This window comes from Ruditapes philippinarum, unplaced genomic scaffold (genome assembly GCF_026571515.1).
Source record: "Ruditapes philippinarum isolate M1 unplaced genomic scaffold, ASM2657151v2 ctg2510_1_1_1_1, whole genome shotgun sequence".
In the NCBI taxonomy this organism is placed as follows: Eukaryota; Metazoa; Mollusca; class Bivalvia; order Venerida; family Veneridae; genus Ruditapes; species Ruditapes philippinarum.
Window position 1 is genome coordinate 11,405 of NW_026860579.1, and position 20,210 is coordinate 31,614.

Below are 20,210 nucleotides of genomic sequence, written 5' to 3' on the forward strand. Positions count from 1 at the left end.
GCAAAAAACTTTTTGGGCGGGAATTTTAACCCCATTATCGCTTTCGGTATTTTTCCCTGAGATAACAATGCTACCCCGGGGAATTTTTAAACCAAAATTTAAAAGGGGCACACCACCAATTTAAAGTAAGCCACACTTCAAAATGGCCCGGGAGGGGGATTTCTTTTTATATAAATGAATATTTTTTTATTTTTTAACCCTTTTTTTCCCAAAGAGCATTATTGGGGGAAAAAACCTTTTTTATTTAAAAGCCTCCTTTAAAAAGTTCCAAAAATTCTATGAAACTTTTGAAAAAGGGTTCAATACTGAAAAAGAAACTTTTTGCACAAATGTTGACTGGACCATCGCCTTTTTTGTAAAAAGCATTTCTCAAATTTTAAAAATTTTCTGTTTCCCTTTTCAAGGGAAAAAGTCCTTTTAAAATTTTTCCCAAAAAATTTTACTTATTTTGCATTGTGTTTTTCCCATCAAAAACTGATTTCAAGTGCTGCAACTTCTCAATGAATTAAGATAGAGTAAAAGGCTTTTCAGCGTCGGTTACTAGTTACCCTGAGATCGACCTAAGGCCATTTTTACCATGTCACATGTCCAAAATTGTCTTGGCGATGAGCCTCACACACCCCAACATAAGGGGGGCACCATCCCCCTTCTGACAACACCCTGATGTACTATTTTGATGGGGCCTCGCCGAAAAGTGGTCACTTTTAAACAACATTTCTCAAATGAAAAACAGTGTTGGGGCCTAAATAGGGCATTTTTTTCACTGTTTTAAGCCTCAAAAAAGGGGGGGGGGGCAAAAAGCCGTCAAAACAAGTCTAATATAAGGGAAAAAAATTAAATGACTGGTTGTCTTTAAAGTGCATTTTCAGCATGAAATTTGTTTTTGTGACATCTAATATGATCACTGGCAAATTCGAAAACATGGCCAGAAATCACATGCTGTTGATTATAGATGTCAAGGCCGCCATTTTTGTAAACATTGCTTTTAAACAGCATGCACGGTAAAAACAAGTCATTTTACAGGAGGGGGGGGGGGGTTCAAACTTTTAGCAGTAGCAAAAAATCTACAAGGTTGAGCACCAGTTTCTTTGTGATATTTGCATGTATAGGGAGTTGCTAAAGCAGAGACGGTGTTCCTTTAGCCTGTATATTTGCAGGTATTTTTTGCCAGAGGGACGAAATGTGTTGTTTTGGGTCTCTGGCCACTGTAGATTTTGGACTTTTTTGACTGTCTGCCTATTGCAGATGGGATGATTTCTTTACATTTGCAATCTTATGTCATATATGTTCTCAACAAAATGTGTTTTTTTCCAGGTTGTGTAGTTTGGTATCAGAATTATTAGACGTATTGCTTGTAGGACATTGACGGCAGGAACTTGAAATTAACTGTGGAGTGCTACCCTGGATTTCGTAGATTTGTTTGAAGAGAATATTTCAACGGTTACACCGTCAGAAATTACGGACTTGTACGGAAATATTGGTTCCCGGCCAGATGTATAAATTTAAATTTCAAATGTAATGTCGTATTCATGTTATTGCAGTTCGTATTCGTCTAGGTGCGTTCGTATATATTTTATTTCAGTGTTATGTAACCCACTTTGTATTCTTAAAAGAAAGGACGTTCAAGATCATAAGTTAAAACTAAATTATTCAAATTGAAAAGGAAGAAGTATGCAACATAATATCTAATCACGTAGTTTAAACAAGAAGTAGAAACAATTGATCCTTACATTCGAAAATTCTGCAGTATCAAAATACAAATGTTTAACTGTCAATTAAAAAGTAGCAATTAAACTTGTTTAAATCAATTTAAATTTAATTGATTATAGATAAGAATTTAATGAATACGAATATAAATTAGATAAATAAAAATTGAAAGATAAACAGCGAATAAATGCCCAAATTCTGCTCCATAGCTTACAATTTATTTGAAAAGAATATTAACTTTACATATTTGTTTTACATTACGATCTATGCTATATTGTAAAGTATTAATACGTTCGTGAATTTCAGTTCTGTACCATATAATAATATGATTTGAAAATAAAGTTTCGGATAGCGGAGTTCAGTATTTTCTTCTTATTTTCAGAATATATGTCAGTCTTTGTTTCCAGATTTTTTTCTCTAAGAATCAGATCCCGAGTTATTCCCCAGGTCGTTTGTGTATTAAACTCAAATAAAAAGAACCAGCTCTCGACAATTTAAAAAGCGATGCTATTTAACTAAAAACAAAAGTAGCACCAAAGACGGCCTAATAATTGAAAAAAAATACAGCTGCTGTTAAAACATTGAAAAAGGAATAAATCTCCTCGGAATGATTTTCTTTTAAATGAAAAATTCATTGAATCTTTTGATAAATTAGGGTGTCATATGGAACGCCATAGCTGCCTCATGTTATTACATTTCTTTTGATCTTGCCCAGAAAGCGTCTTATTATGTCAAATATAAGCGTTGTAATGCCATTGTAATGTGACGACTTGTCAAACATTGCATTATTATGCGTAACAGTAGTCTTATCTCTTTAAAATGTGATGTTGACTTGTGTTAACATTGTTTAATTTTTTCAAACAGTAGTGTTATCATGTCAAAATGTCGTTTTGGCTTGTCTGAAATGTGTCATATTATGTCAACTAGTCACGATATTTGGTCAAATTGTGGAGCTGTTTTGTCAAAAGACTGTCTGATCATATGAAACAGTAATGTTCTCTTGTCGTAACTTGGTGTTGACTTGTAAAAGCACAGCTTTATTTTATCAAACTGCCATGGAATTTCGTCAATATACGGTTTTTAAATGCCTTAACATTGTCTTATTGTGTCAAAAAACTGTGTTAATTTGCTAACGTACAATACTGAGTTGTTTTTTTATATCAAATATTTGAATTATTTGCCGAAATGGGGTGTTGACTAGGCTAAATCATGCCTTATTATGATAAACTGTATGCTATTTTGTCAAAAAGCGGTTTTGACTGGTTAAAACTCAGTCTTATAAAGTCAAAGAATTGTGGTATCTTGCCGAATGTGGTAATGACTTGTCTAAACTCTTTCTTATAATGTAAAACAGAATTGTTATATATTTTCGAAATTTGATGTTTTCTTGTAAAGCACAGAAACAGTCTTATTATGTCTAATAATTGTGTTAATTTGTTCAAATTTAGTTCCGTCTTGAGAAAGCGCTGTCTGATTTTGCTTAACTGTCCCGTTACCTTTTTTGCTCTATCTTTTCACGCTTCAGCGCGGGCTCTGGTCACGTGATACTAAATTTTGACAACATCGCATCTGGACATGATAACACGATTATCTGACATAATGAGACGGCGTGTAGACATGTTTACGTCATAAACTGGCAAGTTAACGCCACTGTACTACATAATGATACTGTGTTTCAACAAGTAAACACCACATTTGAAAAGGAAAAATGATACTTCGCCATAAAAGGACGATGTTTAGTAAAATTAACACTGAACCTTGACAAAATAAAATGACACTTTGACAAAAAGTTAGTTATTTTAGAAAAGTCATCAACACGTTTCGACAAGATGATATGACTATTTGACATAATAAGACGAATATAGACAAGTTGAATCTGCATTTGAACACAATTGCTTGACAGTTTAACAAATTAAAATGCATAACCATAATTTGTAAAGATACCATCATTATTTCACATAATAAAACGGTGTTTAGGCCGGTTAACATAAAGTTTGGATATAATAGCCCGGCGATCTGAAAAAATAAGGAAGTGTTAAGACATGTCAATACCATCTTTCGACAAGTCAACAATACTGTTTGACATAATAAAATAACTTTTACACAAACAAACAAAATGTATTGGCAAGTCAACATTAATATTTCACATAATAAGTATTTTATAGACATGATTACAACAGTTTTAGACAAGTAAGCATGATGTTTTGGCACAATAAGACAGAATAACACCACCTCATACAAAGCAACATAACAGTTTGACAAAACAGGACAGCACTCAGCCAGGTCAATATAACGGTTGAACAAGATATCACTACTAGCCGACATAATAAGACATGAGTTTGACCAGTTCACACCAAGTTCCGACAAGATAACACTACTGTTTTCACATAATAAGACAATTTCTAGACAAATTACCACCACAGTTGGACAAGACAGCATGCTATTTTGACATAAAAGACATTCTCTAAGCAAGATAACACCGAATTTGAAACACAATGACATGGCAGTCTGACAAATGTGACGGTGTTTAGACAAGTCAATACCACATTTGGACAAGACAAAACGACAGTATAACATAATAGAATAGTGTCATAACATACCAGGATCTTATTTGGACAAGATGACACCAACTTCCGACAAGGTAACACTACTGCTCCACATGATAAGACAATTTCAAGACAATTCAACACAACATTTAAACAAGCTTGTGTTCAGACATATTGAAATCTTAATTCGAAAAGATGGCGTGCATGTTAGACATAGTAAGACTTCCATTCGGCATGTTAACACCGGATTTGCACATGATAACATGACGTTTTCAAATAATAAGACAGTGTTAAGACAAGTCAGCACTACGTTTTGGCAAGAGAAAATGAATATTTGACCTAACAAAACTTCGTTAAGACAGGTTCTCATAAAACGTTGGCAAGCCAACACTTCTATTATACATAATAAGATGCTTTTAGGGAAAAATAAAACGAAATGTAACAACATGAGGCAGCTATGGCGTTCCATAGTATCATATTTGCGATAATTTTATGTAAGATAGTGTTTTTTTCCTGAATCCTGGACTGAGGGAGTTATCATTCCACTTCATGAAAAGGGAAACGTTTATAATGTTAATAACTATAGAGGCATTACACTAGTTAGTTGTTTGTCTTAATTATTAACAACGATTTTAAATAAAAGAATTATGGATTATTGTGAACAAAATAGCTTGTTATCTGATGCACAATTTGATTTTTTCGGAAAGAGAATTCAAGTGTAGATGCTCTTTATAATTATTGTTTGTTATTTAAAAATACTTAAATTAAAATAAACGTTTATACTATGTATTTGTTGATTTTATGTTAATTTTAAAAAGGCTTTTGATAGTATTTATAGAAATGTTCTGTGGCTCAAGTTACATAATATTGGTATTAATTAGAGGTTAATTGCTACGCATTTTTAGAGATATATGCATGATAAAATACAACATTGAAATGGTTATTCTGACTATAATAGACTGTAGAATATGATCAAGGAAAGGCGGCGTTCAATGAACGCAACCCCCACACGACCCAGCAACAAGTACCAGTTGCAAGGAGCCCCGGCGGACCCCAAACAAAAACAGGGCAGGGCACAAGGCGCACGGACAGACCAATAACTAAAATGATAAATAATTTGTTAACTGAATAAGGAAAATTTAAAGAAAAAAAAAATAAAATGAAAATAGGAAAAATTTTTTTTTTTTTAAAAGTTTTTTTTTTTTTTTTTTTTGGGGTTTTTTTTTTTAATTTTTTTTTTTTTTTTAAAAAAAAACCTTGTTTTTTTTCCCCCAAAAAAAAATTTTTAAGGGGTTTTTTAAAAATTTTTGGTTTTTTTTTTTAAAAAAGGGGGGTTTTTTTGGGGGGGCTTTTTTTTTTTTTTTAAAAAAAATTTTTTTGGGGTTTTTTTTTATTTTTTTTTTTTTTTTTTTTTTTTTCCCTTTTTTTAGGTTTTTTTTTTTTTAAAGGGGTTTTTTTTTTAAAAAAAAATTTTTTTTGGGGAAATTTTTTGGGGGGGGTTTCTTTTTTTTTTAAAAAAAGTTTTTTTTTTTTAAAAAGGGGGTTTTTTTGTTTTTTGGATTTTTTTTTTTTTTGGTTTATTTTTTTTTGGTTATTTTTTTTTTTAAAAAATTTTTTTTTTTTTTTTTTTTTTTTTAAAAATTTTTTGGTTTTTTTTTTTCTTTTTAAGTTTTTTTTTTTTTTTTTTTTCCCCTTTTTTTTTTGTTTTTTTTTGTTTTTTTTTTTTTGGGGTTTTTGGGGGGTTTTTTTTTGGGGGGGGCCCCCCCCCCTTTTTTCCCCCCCCCCCAAAAAAAAGGGGGGAAAAAAAAAATTTTTTTTTTTTAAAAAAAAAATTTTTTTTTTTTTTTTTTTTTAAAAAATTTTTTAAATTTGAAAAATTTTTTTTTTTTTTTTTTTTGGGGGGTTTTTTTTTTTTGGGGGGGGGTTTTTTTAAAATTTTTTTTTTTTTTTTTGGGGGGAAAAAAAAAAAAACCCCCAAAAAAAAAAAAAAACCCAAAAAAAAGGGGGCCCCCCGGGGAAAAAAAAAACCCCCCCCCCCCTTTTTTCCCCCCGGGGGGTTTTTTTTCCCTTTTTCTTGCCCGGGGGTTTTCCGGGAAGGATATAAAAAGTTTTTCTCCATTTAAATGATATTATACGTATGCTTTTACTTTTTGCCGATTTTGGTGATTCATCAGAACAGGGTCCGTATTCAATATACATCTTAAGATGATCTTATCCTTAAATATGACCTTATAAATAAGAAAATCTTAAAATCAGCTTTTTTTTCTAAGAAAAATGTTAAGATGTATATTGAATACGGGCCCAGATTAACCAAAGTCTAAATCTCCTTTATTCATATTGTGAAAAATGGAGTCTAAATATGTTAACAAAGCAATCGATTTTAGAAAACGTGGTGGGTTGTAAAATAATGGAGAATTTTTGTATAATGTGGAAAACTCGAAATTGTTAGTAACTTTAATTAACTTCGAGTTGGTTTTTGAATTACTCTGTATGTTTGCTTTAAATCAGGAACAGATAATAAGTGAAGCTTAAAAACATTAAATGTTCTACTTATAAATTGTAAAAAGCATAAACTTAATCCCAAAATATAATGTCAGTTTGATGCGTTTGTCGGATCAATTCTTTGCTATGCATTGGAATTTTTGGGAAACTGTAATTCAAAAGAAATCGAATGAGCCTATCTTAAATTTTGTAAAAGCTATTAATCACAAAGTCTTCATATTTCTAATTTTGATTTGTCGTAACTATTAGATGACCCCCATATTGATTTTGGGTCACTAGTTCAAAGGTCTAGGACACAGGGGCCTTAAATGTCTCATTATCTAGAAAACTATTCAGCGCAAAGTCTTCATTATTTTTCTTTCTTCCATAATTGAACACTTCGATATACCTATTTATGGTAAGTTTCTCAAACAAAATTACCAATAATGTGAGTTAAGGGCAAGAAAAGGGGGCATATGTGTCGTTCGACATTTCTTGTTTTGTTTTGGTTTGCACTTGTTACAATGACCTAAGAAAAAAATAAATTAAGAAATTTTACTATGTTAGACCTAGCATGTACAATTTTTTAGACTTATTAAATAGTGATAATAAGATTATTTTATGTAACCTTGTTTGTTATATACGAGAAGCATTGGCTATGAGAATACCAGTTACACATCGTTGAATACACGAACAAATATATTTCATAACATATCATATTTATGTCTATTGACTTAAATGTTATGGTATATCATGGTTAAATTCATGCTGAATTTTATTACATTTTCTCTTCCAGTCAAAGTCCAAATCTGCTTTTAACTTTTTAACTTCCTTTCTGACTGAAATATTATTCTGTTGTCCTAGCACTGAATGACCACGTTGTATATTATAACAGAGAAACCCGTGTGCTACTCATAAATATTTACCATTGCCCTTTGAAACTAGGGCCTGTATTCAGAATCAATACTAACATTCACACTCATTGAGTAAATCCCATATAATTGCCTAACGGTCACGGTCCTCAACCTTTCAGTAAAGTGATATTCAGATTAATGCTCCGCGCCCACAGGAGCGGAGCTATTTGTGTTCACTTTTTTTTTTCTATGGACCCGATTTTTATCAATTAATCCCTTTGATTTACAGATAATAGTAAATTCGGATGCAAGAATTCCTTCCGATTTCTCAATCGGAACGTCTTTGGCTATTATCTAAAATCCTTATCCTAAGAAAGGGCCAAACGGTTGCGATTGCCGCTTTCTGTTATGTAAAGTCATACATTGGTTTCCTGTTCGGTGATTTGCAGTATGTCATATTAATGGATGAGAACGGGAACAAATTTCATATATAAAAGCGGTATAAAAGACAAAATAAAAATTAGAACTTAAATTTGGTAATTTTTATCTTACATTTGTATCATCTACAGGAAATTACTAATTATTTGTAGTATACAGTGGGTTATGTATGTATTTGTTGTTGTACATGAATTCGAAAACTGTAAATAGATATGACCTTTACATTGTGAAAGTCCGAAAATCTATTTAAGGTCATTTGTTTCGCGCTATGGTAATGAATAACGAACTGGAGATTTTTTGCAGGAAATGAAATGCAAACATATTCATAAATTGCACTCTTCATAAATTTATCGAAAAAAATTAAGTATAGACTAGAGTTAGTAGGACATTTTTATTGTTGTTACATCATAGTATTATCATTTTGAAATTGTCTTTCCGTAGGTTTTTTTTCCCCGTAAATTAATAGCTCCTTTCAGTTTTACGACCTTGATTGCACTTCTGTCATTTTTTTACCATTGACCATGATTTTCCGAATTTTTGCTGTAAAAAGTTAAATCTATTTTGTTTGAAGGCAATCGATTTCATGGTGGTTTGCGTGGAATGTTGACTAGCCGAATAATGTGACATTTTAACAACAGACACTTTCGTCTGCAGCTTTAACAAGAGGTGTTAAAACTGGATGAGAATTTTGAAACAATTCAACAAAATAGTAGATTGATCTCCCAATAAACCAATTAACAATAGCTCTTTATTTATAATCAATGTCAAGTAGCTTTTATATCTTTGACTCGCATGAGCATGATGTTAGTGAATTCCTCATATCTATCTAAAATTCAGGTTACAGTCTTCCATTGATAAATAATGTTTCACTGTATCAACATGCCATGCCAATTTATTCACCATTATTTTTTGTTAACGCGTATAACCAAAAAATCCTGAATTTGGTCTTTTGAAATTCATCCCAAATTTCTATTCCAGTGTTTGTTCTACTTCCAGTATTTATCTGGGACTTAGAATATAGCTACTGTATCTTAACTCCCAGATATTAAAACAAACCATTTTTCTTAATTTGACATGGAAAAAAAACATGTTATATTACACTATTAATCCATTTAATTGGGATTTTTATATTCTGTTTGTATATTTGTTACAATTATAATAATAAAATACAGACTTTGTTCATTTTGATTACTGTTTTGTATGTTCAAAAGAAAATACATTTAATATTCTTTTTCATGTACAATATTCTGGTAAAATCCAATTAACCATTGAAAAGTTTATAAGAATATCTGGTCATCAGATGTCTACTAGGTCATCTTCACTTGCTGCATTTCTTGCTTGGATGCCCTTTGATAATGTACAGTAGTACTTAATCTAAATAGAAAATGCCCAAGAATGATTTGGTAAGGTATATGTAATGAATGAGCGCATTTTGTTGCGCGGAGCTTCTCAATTGCTGCATTGCATCAACATTTGTACTTTTAAAGTAAGTGTCGAGTGAACTCAGGAAATTTGAAAATGGAGGCTACCTTGAGGTGTCCTCTATAAAATAATACTGAATACCACTTAGTTTTGAGTATTGATTTTGAATAAATTTCGTCCCATATACAGCAAAGTGCATCATATACGCTAACTTACAGCATTTGAGGAAATAAATGTTGAACAACAGATACTTAGTGATCGAGATGATCCCATTACTTTTATGTCAGAATCTGGAAACAAAGTGATCCCTCGGAAGCATTAATCAAAACACAATTACATAAGAAGTGAAGACTCGGTTTGATTGAGTCTGTACATGAGGGATAATGATTAAGTGCAACATCCCTCACGCCCCCTAGCACCGGCTTGAGCGGTATTCAATTCCCAACACTTAATAGTGCTGGCATCAATGATCCTGAAGGACCAGAAAAATATAACATTACTGAAGTGAAGAACGGGGCAAATTTTTACAGCTGCCACACAGCACTTGACACCTGCTGTCGTGAAGTATAAAAATCTGGAAACAACGTGATCCCTCCGAAGCATTAATCACAACAAAATTACATAAGAATTGCAGACTTGGTTTGATTGAGTCTGTACATGAGGGATAATGATTAAGTGCAACATCCCTTACACCCCCTAGCACCGGCTTGAGCGGTACTCAAGTCTCAACACTTAATAGTGCTGCATCAATGATCCCGAAGGACCAGAAAATTATAACAAAACTGAAGTGAATCTACGTAGCAAAACAATATCATATCTTTAACATTTGTTTAGTATGATTTATATACTTTACTAAACGAGTATGGTGTTTCCTAACTTAGATCCAGTTTGCAACTTTAATAATAACTGTATAATGTTTTACCGCTTCAGTCGCCAGGTATTCCATCATTATAATCGAACAGCTTTTTTTGTTCTGTTTTTTTTTGTGTATGTACAAAATCATTGTATTTTATTTAAGAAATTAAAATGACTAAGATTCTATATTTGGAAATACCAGCGACAAAGATTTAAATAAAATAGTCTTGTTAAAGGCACGTAATGCCTCATTCTTTTTAATTCTTTTGAAAAATATTAAAAAACTATTTAAAGTTGTACTTAACGTGCAGTAATGTGGTATGAATGTAGAAAATGTAAGCAATGTAGTTTTTTTTACTTCCTTACAAAATGATAATGCACTATGATTATACTATGATTTTACGCAAAAAGAATAATGCAGAACTGTTACAAGATACCAAGAATTGAAAAAAAAATCAAGAAATAAAAATGATAGATTTTCTGAGGCAAAATGGGCCTTTAAAATGTCATAAGATGTTTAAGAGGAGAAAACGTATTTGTGTATTAAAAATATTTTCATTGATAATAAAAAGTTGGATGCTACTTTCAAAATAAACTTGAAATGCTACTTCTAAAATAAACTTGAAATGTATTTTTTCAGTTCTAAATGCCTGTCAGAAATCTTTCACTACTTTCTTTAGCTTCCTGTTTTCGTCCTGTCTTTCAGGTTTTTCCATCTGTCATTTGCTACTTAAAATATATTAAATTCTCTTTAAATTTCTCCTAATGATTTTGTTTTATCGAACATAGATTGATTTTTTTCTTTTACATTAAGATTTTTAATACATGTAGTTAATTATTTTAACATTTTTTCCACTTCGATGATAAACACTCTTTTACACGGCATGGTTATTACACTTTTGCAATGTATATTGAATTATTATGGGTCATCGGTTGAAGTCTCCCTCACGAGATTAAGGGTTGAGTGAACAAAAAGAATATCACTTTGCACATTGTGAGTTACTTACCGTAAGTCTACTCCAGTGTTACTTTAGGCAACCTTTCGTGAGTTTAAGTCGAGATTGAGAGATTAAGTATCGTTTCTGAATACGGGCCTAGATGATTTAGGCAAAGATTAGTTACCTCCATATTATCTACTTTAGGTTGTATAGATGTCTTATATTTACACTGGCTATAAATTTAGCCACTTCAGTTAAGCTGAAAATCAGTGTTAAACGATATTTGACCACCGTCGGTAATTTCAGGTTAAGAATAAGGTTCTGTTATCCTTGGACCTAAGTTTTCATTGTATAATCTTGACTACTTTTTTAATTTAATTTTACGAAAGGAGACATACTTGATATACTTTATATAGAACAACTCATTTTTCTGGTGTAAAAAACTGAATATTTAAAATGTTATATGCTTGTAAAATGAATACTTAAACAATATCTCGAAAAACTAATAAAATACCCACTTTATACGGGGAATTAAAAAACAAAACAGATAAAACAACTTTTTATGCAGTATAGACATGTTGTAATGGTAAAACATGCAAATGAGCAGAATACAAAAGAAATAGAAACATAATTGAACTGGAAGAATTTACTAGTATATATAAATTGTGATCATGTCAATATTGATTTTTTACACAATAAAGAAACAGTGTTTTATGAGTGCTTAAAACAATATAGATCTTAAAATACTAAATTATATTGTTATTTTGATGGTATATCATAATTAAAAAGGATGAAATACTTAGCAATGAGACAACTTAAGTTATTTTATATATGTTTTGCTTTTAAAACAATTTAAGGAAACCGACTAAGAAATTCTATTGTTAAATGATAAAATTGGATAACACAAAAATGGAGAAACTGTCCGCTTTAACAAGCAAGACCAATAAAACTATGCAACTTAACTAAATTATATAATTGTCTTCTCAATATATTTCAGTGAGAGTGGAGCACGCGTTTGTTATTGTTAGAATTCCTTTTTGTAGTTTTGGTTCATGCAGAATTTGTTTAGTTCGATGTGAGGAAGCTATAAGCTTATTGGCACACTTTCGAATCCGTTCCTTGAACCATTCAGTACTGAGCAATGAGTGTAAAGTTTCTTGCTCAAGGAAACAACGATTTGCCCCTTACGGGGTTTGAACCCATGCAGCTAGCGATCATTAGATAACTACTCCGACAGTAGAGACATGTCAATTAGCGAGGGCGCGGGGCGAAATTTAAGAAATAAAACGGCGGGGTCGCGGGACGAAAACACGCTTATTAGCGGAGTTGCGGGGCGAAGTTGAATAAATAATCCCGCGACCCTGTCAAGCGAAAAGTCGAGAATTAAATAGTTAAAATGGCGGGGGCGCGGAGCGAAAACACGCTTATTAGCGAGGGCGCGGGGCGAAGGTCAAGAAATAAAACTTCGCCCCGCGGGGATGCGGAGCGAGATTTAAGAAATAAAAGGACGGGGTCGCAGGACAAAAACATGCTAATAATTAGCGGTGTCAAGCGAAAGCGAAAAGTCGATAATTAATAAGTTAAATGGCGGGGGCTCGGAGCGAAAACACGCTTATTAGCGGAGACGCTAATTCAATCTCTCTCCGCGCCCCCGCGGGGCGAAGTTTAATTGCGCGCCTCGCTAATAAGCGTGTTTTCGCTCAGTGCCCCCGCCATTTTAACTTGTTAATTTCGACTTTTCGCTTGGCGGGGTCGCGGGGCGAAAACACGAATGGCACAAATCAGCCACCATAGATCACTCCTGTGAAAGTTCATTGAAATCCCGCCTACAGTAACACCTGTGAAAACCGGACAAGACTTTTCTATTTATAGCTCTGGTGGCCATTTTGTGCAGCGGAGCCGAACGTGCCGGCGATCAATTCTGTGCAGTTTCGTTGAAATCCCACAAGCAGTTTGATCTGTGAAAGCCTGACAAGATCTTTCTATTTATCGCTCTTGCAGCCATTTTGTGCAGCGAAGCGGGACGTGTGGGCGATATACACAACTAGGCATTGCACTAATCACTCCTGTGAAGTTTCATTGAAATGCCACCAGCAGTTTGACCTGTGAAAGTCGAACAAAAATTTTCTATTTATAGCTCTGGCGGCAATTTTATGTAGCCAAGCGGAACGTGTGGGCGTTATGCACAACTAGGGATAGTACTGATCACTCCTGTGGGGTTTCAATGAAATTCCCCAGCTGTTTCAAAGATGAAGTGCGGACAAGATTATCGGACGGAAAGAAGGACAGTGCAATTACTACGTGCTGTCCTTCGGGGGGCATAAAATAGATTACATGTACAATAAGTAAATTTTTTGTGTTGTTTTGTTAATAGAGTTATATTTATCACATTCCCGTGCCGATTTTGCGACTCCTTAAAAATGGCATTGCATGGCTGTGCATAATTATGGTATGACGTGACGTCATTTACGTTATACAAACATAGTGTAAACCAAACTCCTCACAGTGATTACCTCGCTTTGTAAAGTGTGATCACATCTCTGTGAGAGTGTAAACACATGGTAACGACGCTCTAAATGTTAGCAATACAATATACGTAATAGTTATAGTACATGAAACTCGTTAGTTACGAGGATATAACACTGGCTGGGGCGACATCTGCTAAAAAATGGCGAGGCCGTTAGACCGAGACTATTTTTTTGCAGAAACATCCCGAATAATAATAGTAATGGAAATAAATAAATAAATAAATCGTTAGCTACATTACAGTTATTTATGATAAGGCAGTTTTTTCAAGTTGTTTTCGCTGCCGCACAAAAAAAAACAAGAATAAAGATCAACAAGGCAAAGGCAACGTTCACAGGACGCGGCCCCGACACACTCAAAAAACCTAGAGCGGACATAAGGGTGAAAGGAGTGGGACATGTAATGTGAAATAATATTAACTAAAACGGGCCCATAAGGCCAGAGGCTAGCATAATATAACTTAATTCTACTTGTTCAATAAATTCAGTATTGAACCTACACGCATTCAATATCCTCTATTTATAGAATGGAATAAAGTGTTTTCAGCTATGTCTCTGCTGATTGCAGTTTACAATTTGTTTGTTTGAATTTGGGAAAGAAATACTTTATAACAGGCATGTGTGAATTAAATGTGTTGGTGCCCCTATAAACGCATGTCACATGCACAAAATAATTGCTAAAGGGTGGTTTAAATCCTTTTAAAATAGCTGCATAATATTTTTTTCTGGAACAAATATATTTACCTACTGTATTCATGTGCGTTTTTTTTCCATAATCCGCTGTAGGATAATGGAAACGGCTTAATTTTACCGTTTTTAAATCTTGTAAAAGAATCCAGTAACATATAGCTTTATACCCTTTAAACGAATTATAAAGAGCTGGTCCGCTGCTATTTGAAAATGGCCGATAGACTGTGCCATATTCAGCAAAAGTTGATCTGTATGAAAATAGTGATTCATTTCCACGAATTATAGCGATCTAGCAGATGATTTCTAGCTTGATCATAATTTTGAATTGTCGGTCTTGTAAACTTCACTTTTTCCTGTCCTGTTTTTGTTAGGGGTCCTCCTTGGCTCCTTGCCGCTGGTCCTTTTTGCTGGCTTGTTTGGGGTTTGCGTTCATTGAACGCCACCTCTCCTTGTTGATCTTGTTTATCATATTCTACTAAGTTAATGCTTACTGTATACAAGAGGAGGTTGAAATTGAAAAAAAATCAACTTTTGCCTAGCAGAGGATCATAGTACTGAGTCTATATCATTGTGTCTATATATTTCGGCATGAATTACTTTTCTTGAATTGTCTCTTCCAAAAGCGTAAACTAAACTACAATTTGTACATATCAACAAAATTGGAATTTGTTACTACATGTATTTAGATTATCATATAATGCCTATGTTATACTATGCTGAATTGATGTCAGCAATATAAATATTTGGTAGATGGAGATTGATGATCAGCTTACTTTATGTAGAAAAGTAAGCATGTCCTTGTTTTTGTTAATTCTTAACTTTTATTTTGAGTGCCAATCTGTTTCACACTGTTAAAAGCGAATATGATGCATCTTGACATTTCTGTCAGGTCTGGTGCTTAAGAATAATGTTGTGGTTATATTGTTAAATGATTTCTTTGTGTTTATAAGATAAAAGTATCAGATGAATCCTTTGAAATTGCCGGCGTTGATTTTTATTAAAGAAGGAGTGGCAACTGAGGCATCACCCACTATGACATGATTCTTTATTTTAAAATGAAATTATTGTCATGAATAAAAAATGTACAAATAAGAAATAATAATATAATACAAATAATATGTTTCAAAATCTGCATGGAGATAGTCACCAGTTGTCTCTCTTGAATCACACAAAATTGCCTGCACAGTTGATGTCTACAAGAGGCATAAATTGAATTATATTTAATTCTTCTTCACTTACTATCGTTACACAATCTACGATTATGCATTTAGAGAAATACTTGGTGTATAATCAAACAGACTCTTAAAATTCATTTTCCATGTTTGAATATACCTTTTATTGTGCAAATTAACTAATGAAACCAACAATTCAACCAGTTGGTGTTACACGCTTTTTTCACAATAGGCTGTTAATTGTTAAGAATTTAACATATCAAGTCTGGATATTAGACTTAAAGTATACCTTGGAAAGGGGAATCTCAAATCGTTACATCAAAGAACAAACGTTTCCATGCAGATTAGGCACATACCATTTTAAGCCACAAAACTGTGTAAGTGATGCCATTAATATCCTTGCCAGTCTGTTTCAATTATAAATAGTGACAATCATATATGACCTATTTGTATCGTTTTTTAACTTTTATGTTAAGATTTTCTGTTGTTTTTTTTTCAATGTATTACATAATTAACAGTGCGAATAGTTAGAAGCAACTTTCACCGTGTATGCTTTGCTCACTAACGGAGGAGTAAATACAATAAGATTCATGCATGTAGCACATATAAATTGTTTTACTTAGAATTTTATTTTACACGTCATTCAAAAACATTTGAAATTTCTATGAAGGGATTAAATATTCCTGTACAAGGTGATCTTAAGCGACTCTGACATCCCTTCACGACGTCCCCGTCGCTTGGAGTGCATAGGTCACACCAGACGGGTAACCTAGTAAGGTCACTTTGCTTGTATGACCTAGCAAACGGCGAAGAATGTGGCTCAAAAATGCTGCTGTCTCCCGGAAGAGGTATATTTCTACTATTGTTTTCCTGCGTTCTGCGATGCGAAAAACTTTGGTCCTAGGGGAAGACCTCTATGACAGTAGACGGCTTGAGAAGACCTCCGTTGCGGCTCTACGACCAGCGACGCAACTCAGGCCGATAGTCTGAGACATATGGCATAGCCGACGCCAAGTATAAATAAACTTAAAAACCACACTCCATCCCTCTCCCCCCCACACACACTTTAAGCGAGATCTTGGTTAATTTTTCTTCATACAATCTATTTCCGCTTTTTGTGGCAGGGCCGTATTGTCCAATGGAGAACTTAGGCCGGAGGCCTTCCAGCAGGATCTCATGAGGTTTAGCACTTAGTAAGTTATCATTAAGTAAAATTTTAACAAATAAGAACCTAAGGTCGCTCCCTACCAGTCGTTTCCTTTGGGGTTCTTAACCGATAAAAAAATCATTAATAAACACAAAATACATAGTTATGAAAGGTCAGGTGAGGTAAGGTAAAGTTAAGTTAAGTGAGGTTCGATTATGTAAGGTAAGGTAAGGTAAGTGAAGTGAAGTGAAGTGAAGCCGTTTTTGTCGTTATCAAAGTTAGAATAAATAAATAAATAAATGACACAAGTACTCGCGCATGTACGCACGCGCGCACACACACCACCAACCAAGTACCACCAACACCACCACTACCACCAACAACAAATACAAAATAACAGAAAACAAAGCAAACAACAGCAACAAATAAAACAACGACAAAAAATAAATAAGAATAACACAACAAAAACAAAACACAAAAAGCACACAAAGAAAACAATAACACAACCCAACAACAATAACAAAAAAAAGAGAAATTAACAGGAACAAAAAAGAAGGAAAAAACTGGAATCAAAAGAAATTTAAAATGTTCGTGTTTATCTGCAGGTTTTCCACTAACAGGATTTCAGTTCCTTGTGAATTGCAGACAAAAAGACTTTTTGAGTTCTACAAAGATTCGCTTTCAACAGACTGAGTTAAAGTCAACACAGTCTATAATTAGAGTGATAAATGACCGAATAAATATCAATGGAAGAAAATAGATATTAACAAATGTACTAAACTCGTTAAAAGTGTGGCGAATGAAATTCGGAATTTCACATAGAATGACATTAATGATACTTTTCCATCTGTTCAATGACTGTCAAAAAATAATACATTCCATTTTGCTTAACCGTTAACAATAGGTTTGAATTGCGCGAAACAATAATTTAATTCCAGGGTTATAAAAGAGAAAATCAAAATTTACGTGACAAACTATAAAAAATATATTCTGGAAATTAAAACGACACTAAAAATATAAAAAGATATGAATAATTACATAGCTGAACTCGAAAAACCACTACGCTACTCGGATGCACCTATTCCTACACGTTTTTATTCTCATATATTGTAATACAAATGCAAAATATAAAAAATGAATAACTTGCACAACCTATCATCTCAAAATAGTATGATCGAATAATGTAAACGTTATCGTGTTACAGTCGCGTTGATTGCGGACGAGATCATTCTATTGTAGAAGGTCTCTTTGTGTAGACGGAAATATAGGAGCAGATGATAATGTAAACGTCCGCTTCGATACCATTTGAGGTAAATTAATATCTTATTTTATTTTATTTTCTTTTTTTCTGTTTTAATATGCTATGATTTTAGTAAGGTTTATTTGAAGAAAATGTAAGATTATAATTTTTATTTTGATTATGCAAATACTCTTACTTTTACATTAAAAAAAACATCACTTTAACCATATCAGTGTGGCAATACCACGTGACATTGACGTCATTTTCGGCATCATTTCCAAGACAAAAGTTGCTCGATTCGGAAAAGAAAATAGCCGTAAATATTTTATTTCTGTACCAATTTCTTTGGGATATGCACCAGTCTACGGGGAAAAATATAAGCTTTCAACAGAATATTGGATCTTCGTCAGTTTATAAGCCGTTTTATCAAACACTTTGCATAACCTTGGAAGTTGCTTGTATTAGAGCGGGCTTCAGTTGCAAGCTATTTCGTTTTCTGGCGTTATCTGGTCTACGTCATGATTAAAAAGTCAGGTTTACATCAACCGGGAGTACGGAAGGCAAAACTCTACCAAAATATGTTCATATTTTTATTATGAATGACATAAATCTTACATTTTTCTTCAATTGACAATTCTGGCACCAGTTCCAAGTCGAAAAAAAGGACTACAGTTTAAAGCAGATTTTAAAATCCGTTGCAAATGCAAAGCAACATGCCTACCGTTCTCTTTCTATAATTATGTTAACCATGAAAAACATTTTATTTACTATACGATTCACATAAACACAAATGAATATTTAAATGATTTTTACTCGCTGCGCTATAAGTGATTTTAAAAGTCGTAAAATTGTTGTCTGCATTTGTAAAGAAATTGATTTGCTCTTTAATCATTGTTCTTTCACGGTAATGATTATGAAAAATCTATTTGTGTCATGTAGCAATACTAAACGTGGAATTGAAAACAGAAACCCTAAATATCGCCCAAAACGGCAAAATTGAAAATGTTGCAGGCTCGGATTGACTTAGCTAGCCTGTCCAATGAATTACGTGCACATTCAGGATCACTTCGATTTGTATGCTGTGAAAAGGGTTACGCCTCAACGCGGCAATTTTAAAGTCAAAGGTTATTCTTTTGTAAAGAGTAATTTATACGTATAACCACATATATATAAAGAACCTGTAGCAATGTTTTAGTATGATAGATTCAGCTTTTTAACACTGTGGCACTCGTTGATAAAAAATATTTTTACATCCTGTTTTCATACCCACGGTAACCGTTTTTCGTGAACTGGATATAACTTCGTTCACTTAAGAACACTATTAAACACACTATTAAACACTATCTATTTTATAATTGCATTTATTCCTGTTGATAAACTGCATATCTGACAAATTTAGTTTATTATATCCCTCAACTCATCTTTATCAGAGAGCTCACCAATATACATTGTAAAGCGAGGAATGGAACGGAATATTTATGGTTTGAAAACATTTAAATCGAGTAGAACTGTTTCACAATAATGTCTCTTTCAACTGAATAAAACGATAGGGCTATTTGGGACTATTTCTTATCGATGTGGTCATTGGCTGTAAATGCATGGATTATTGCACGCGGCATGACCTGCAGATGTCCTCAACAGGCTTTTTGTAGCATTTTAAGATTTAAAAAAGGACCACACATTAAAATCTAAAACATAATAAACATGACGCATATACTAAATAAGTGAATTATCTGATATGTAAATAAAGAAGTAAGTCATTTGACAGTTGAAGGATAAAAATTGAACATACTCTTCAAATGTAATCGTAATTTTACTAAGCTTATGTTAGCTATCAATTATTCAATGGACGCATCAGTGGCATATGTACCCCAGTCATAGATCTTGCCGATGTTGCTATTACAGATGTTAATGTAAATATTTATATAATTATTGATAATCATTGTTATTTCCGTCTTTTTGAATGTTTTGTTTCAAGAAATTTGACTGTGATCGATGGCTGTTAGTTTGTAAAATCATTTATCTGTTTACTATTTTCTACTTTGTTTACTCCACATGGCGTCCATTCTCGTTCTTATTCATGGCTATTTTGGGTCTTTTTTATAAATAGAGAATCACAAGTAATGCAACTAAGTAACAATACTATCAGATTTACACGGCAAAGTTCCAAGTTCAAATTGTGATTTCGTTTATCA

The 20,210-nt window shown here is 33.1% G+C and overlaps 1 protein-coding gene across 2 annotated transcripts in view; it reads left to right on the forward strand.

Annotated features, from left to right (window-relative positions):
* The first annotated feature begins 17,995 nt into the window (after positions 1-17,995).
* LOC132760671 (uncharacterized) overlaps positions 17,996-20,210 on the forward strand; it is a 73,809-nt gene continuing 71,594 nt past the window's right edge. Inside the window, exon 1 of one of the 2 annotated variants that reach the window (XM_060752702.1) lies at positions 17,996-18,085. The gene's annotated coding sequence lies outside the window, so the exon portion shown is untranslated. The remainder of the gene's footprint in view (positions 18,086-20,210) is intronic. The other variant, XM_060752703.1, reaches the window with a different exon arrangement.